This window comes from Cervus canadensis, chromosome 30 (assembly GCF_019320065.1).
Source record: "Cervus canadensis isolate Bull #8, Minnesota chromosome 30, ASM1932006v1, whole genome shotgun sequence".
Taxonomy (NCBI): domain Eukaryota; kingdom Metazoa; phylum Chordata; class Mammalia; order Artiodactyla; family Cervidae; genus Cervus; species Cervus canadensis.
The window spans coordinates 17,392,183-17,397,249 of record NC_057415.1 but is presented as its reverse complement, the minus strand read 5'-3'; positions in this window follow the sequence as shown (position 1 = coordinate 17,397,249).

The following is a 5,067-nucleotide window of genomic DNA, read 5'->3' as shown; positions in this document are numbered from 1 at the left end:
GGCATTCACTGATCTCACACACAACACCCACACCCACACACCACACACCATGGACGCTGTGAGCACACCACCTCATGGACCTCCATGAGAACAATAGGCATCACTGATCGCACACACGCGCACACACACACACACACACACACACACACCATGGACGCTGTGAGCACACCACCTCATGGGCCTCCATGAGAACAATAGGCATCACTGATCGCACACACACCAGGATTCCGTTTGTTCATCTCACTCTTAAGGAATCGAGTTTGTTTTATTTACCCTAAAGTGTCTGAAGTACAGTATACATATGTGAGAGTGAAGCGAGTGTCCGTTGGCTGCATGTGTCCGAGTGGACACGCTGTGCGGGCGCCATCCAGACGAGAAACAGGTGCAGGTGGGCGGTCTCCCAACGCCCTCCTGCTTCCTGCGCCCACTCCCGGGGGGAGCGCCGAGCCTCAGTGCAGGCCACCTGTGCCTTTTTCTGTACTTCACATAAATGAAGTTGAAAGCATCAGTTGCTCAGTTGTGTTTGACTCTTCGCTACCCCATGGACTGTAGCCTGCCAGGCTCCTCAGTCCATTGAACTGTCCATGTGAGAATACTAGAGTGGGTAGTGATTCTCTTCTCCAGGGGATCTTCCTGACCCAGGGATTGAGCTTGGGTCTCCCACATTGCGGCACATTGCAGGCAGATTCTTTACCATCTGAGCCACCAGGGAAGCCCACTTTATAGAAATGGAAGCACACAATAGAGACCCAGACCTATAATACACTTGCTTACCAAACTGCATTATTTCTCACACCATCATCAAAGATATAAAATCAGTGGAATGTAAAATAATGGGAAAAGGGTCTTCCCTGGTGGTCCAGTGGCTAAGAATCTGCCTTGCAACCCAGGGGACATGGGTTCAACCCCTGGTTGGAGAACTAAGATCCCACATGCTAAGGGGCAATTAAGCTTGTGTTCTGCAACTACTGAGCACACGCACCACCTAGAGAGAAGCTTGCGTGCCACTGTGACGGTCCTGCATGTCACAATTGAGACCTGACACAGCCAAATTAGATAAATATTTATTTGTTTATTTAAAATAATGGGAAAATATATTCCATGCAAACAGTAGCCACAAAGGAACAGGAGTGACTACCAATATCAGACCAAGAGACTTAAGTAAGACAGAAATTATTACAGGAGACAAAGAAGAACATGTGATGATCAAAGAGTCAACTTAAGACTTCCTTTGTGGCACACATTCTTAAGGGCCAGTATTACCATGATACTAAAGCCCGACAAGGACACTATAAAAGAAAATTATAAGCTAATATCCCTGATGAAGATGGATGCAAACATTCTCAACAGAATGCTAGCAAAGCAAATTCAAGAGTGCATTAAAAGTTCAAGTTCAATTGGGATTTATCCCTGGGAAGTAAGAACCATTCAGCTTACGTAGTCAGTAAACGTGATATACCACATTAACAGGATGAAGGTAAAGAACACACAATCATCTCAGTTGAGGCAGAAAAAGCTTTGGACAAAATTCAGTATCCTTTCACAATAAAAACAGCCAACCTGGAACATGAGGGAACTACCTCATCATAATAAAAAGCCATATGAAATCCGCAGCAAATAACATATGCAGTGGTGTTAAGACTTGAAAGCTTTCCCTCTGAGAGCAGGAACAAGGCAAGGAAGCCTGCTTTCACCACTTTTATTCAACAGAATTGGAAGTTACAGCAGAAGAAAAGCCATCCAAATTGGAAAGGATAAAGTAAAATTTTCTCTTTGCAGATGATCTCATATGTAAAAAACTGAAAAATTTCACAGAAAATACTGTTACAATTAATAAGCTCAGCAAGACAGAAGGATACAAAGTCAATACACAAAAGTCAGTTTTGTGTCCATACACTAACAATGAATAATATGAAAAGGAAGTTGAGAAAGAAATCCCATTTACAGTAGCATCAAAGATAATAAATATTGGACTTCCCTGGTGGTCCAGTGGTTAAGAATCTGCCTGCTAATGCAGGAGAGAGGTTTGATCCCTGGTCTGAGAAGATTCCATATGCCATGGGGGCAACTAAGGCTGTGAGCCACAATTACTGAGCCTGTGCTCTGGAGCCTGAATGCCACAAATGCTGAGCCCACGTGCTGCAAGTACTGAAGCCCACACACCCTGGAGCCTATGCTCTGCAACAAGAAACCACCACAGTGAGAAGCCCACACACTGCATCTAGGGAGTAGACCTCACTTGCCACCACTGGAGAAAACCAACGGGCAGCAATGAAGACCCAGCACACCCCCAAAACAACAAAATTATAAAAATAAATACCTACAAATAAACTTAACCAAGGAGGTGAAAGACCTGTACACTAAAAAATATAAATCACCAATGAAAGAAATTGAAGAAGGCACAAATAAGTGGAAAGAAAATCCTGTTTTATGATTGCAATAATTATTCTTAAAGTATCCATACTACTCATAGCAGACTATAGGTTCAGTGAAATCTCTTATTAAAGTTCCAGTCCATTTTTCACACACATACACATGCACACACACACACACACACACACACGCGCGCACACACAAAATCTGAAATTTGTATCGAACCACAATAAACCCTGTGTACCCAAAGTATTTTTGAGAAAGAAGAACAAAGCTGGAGGACTACTACTTCCTGATTTCAAACTACATTACAAAGATAAAATGACATGATACTAGGACTTCCCTGGTGATCCAGTGGTTAAAGACTGCACACTTTCACTGTGAGGGACTGGGTTTGATCCCTGGTTGGAGAACTAAGATCCCACATGCTGGGCAGCGTGGCAAAAGAAGAAACAAAAAATCAATATGCTTCTGTCATAAAAACAGACACTGATCAATGGAACTCTGTTTCATTAGAAAATCCACAGTGTCAAAAAGATATGATACTGAAAGATGAATTCCCTAGGTTGGTAAGTGCCCAATATGATCCTGGAGAAGAGTGGACAAATAGCTCCAGAAAGAATGAAGAGGCTGAGGAAAAGTGAAAAAAAAAAAGCCCAGTTGTGGATGTGACTGGTGATGGAAGTAAAGTCTGATGCTGTGAAGAACAGAATTGCATAGGAACCTGGAATGTTAGGTCCATGAATCAAGGCAAATTGGAAGTGGTCAAACAGGAGATGGCAAGAGTGAACATCGACATTTTAGGAATCAGTGAACTAAAATGGACTGGAATGGGTGAATTTAATTGAGATGACCATTATATCTACTACTGTAGGCAAGAATCCCTTAGAAGAAATGGAGTAGCCCTCACAGTCAACAGAAGAGTCTGAAATGCAGTACTTGGGTGCAGTCTCAGAAATGACAGATTGATCTCTGTTCATTTCCAAGGCAAACCATTCAGTATCACAGTCATCCAAGTCTATGCCCAACCACTAATGTAGGATAAGCTGAAGTTGAACGGTTCTATGAGGACCTACAAGACTTAACACCAAGAAAAGATGTTCTTTTTATCATAGGGGAACGGAATGCAAAAGTAGGAAGTCAAGAGATACCTGGAGTAACAGGAGAGTTCGGCCTTGGAGTATGAAATGAAGCAGGGCAAAGGCTAACAGTTTTGTCAAGAGAATGCACCAGTCGTAGCAAACACCCTCTTCCAACAACACAGGAGACAGCTCTACACATGGACATCACCAGATGGTCAGTATTGAAATCAAATTGATTATATTCTTTGCAGCCGAAGATGGAGAAGCTCTATACAACCAGCAAAAACAAGACTAGGAGCTGATTGTGGCTCAGATCATTAACTCCTTATTGCCAAATTCAGACTTAAATTGAAGAAAGTAGGGAAAACCTCTAGACCATTCAGGTATGACCTAAATCAAATCCCTTATGACTATACAGTGGAAGTGATAAATACATTCAAGGGATTAGATTTGATAAAATGCCTGAAGAACTATGGACGGAGGTTTGTAACATTGTACAGGATGTGGTCAAAGCCATCTCCAAGAAAAAGAAATGCAAAATAGCAAAATGCTTGTCTGAGGAGGCCTTACAAATAGATGAGCAAAGAAAAGAATCAAAAGGCAAAGGAGAAAAGGAAGGATATATCCATCTGAATACAGAGTTCCAAAGAACAGCAAGGAGAGATACAAAAGCCTTCCTAAGTTCCTAAGTGATCAATGCAAAGAAATAGAGGAAAACAACAGAATGGGAAAGACTAGCGATCTCTTCAGGAAAATTAGAGATACCAAGGGAACATTTCATGGAAAGATGAGCACAATAAAGGACAGAAATGGCATGGACCTAACAAAAGCAGAAGATACTAAGAAAAGTTGGCAAGAACACAGAAGAACTATACAAAAAAGATCTTAATGACCCAGATAAACACATGGTGTGATCACTCACCTAGAGCCAGACATCCTGGAATCTGAAGTCAAGTGGGCCTTAGGAAACATCACTACAAATAAAAGCTAGTGGAGGTGATGGAATTTCAGCTGAGCTATTTGAAGTCCTAAAAGATGATGCTGTGAAAATGTTGCACTCAGTATGCCAGCAAATTTGGAAAACTCAGCAGTGGATTGATACTTTTGAAAGAATTGATGCTTTCAAACTGTGGTGTTGGAGAAGACTCTTGAGAGTCCCTTGGACTGCAAGGAGGGCAAACCAGTCAATTTTAAAGGAAATTAGTCCTGAATATTCGTTGGAAGGTCTAATACTGAAGCTGAAGCTCTAATACTTTGGCCACCTGATGCGAAGCCAGCTTATTAGAAAAGAACCTGAAGAGCAGCGCAACGGAACTAGCTAACTGAATGGGAGTCCACCTCCGCCCGCCTGTGTCAGGGTGGAAATGGGGCTCTGAAGAGACCGGCAAACAGAAGCCAAATAAACAAAGGGAACCGCTTCAGAAGGGACTGGTGCAACAGATTAAAATCCCTATAGAAAACACCGACTTCACCGGAAGGGCCCTGTAGATATCGAGAAGTGTAAGCTGGAACGAGGAGCTATCTGAAACTGAGCCAAACCCACACTGACCGCAGCAGCTCCAGAGAAACTCCTAGATATATTTTTACTTTTTTTTTCCAAGTAAGGAAAAAA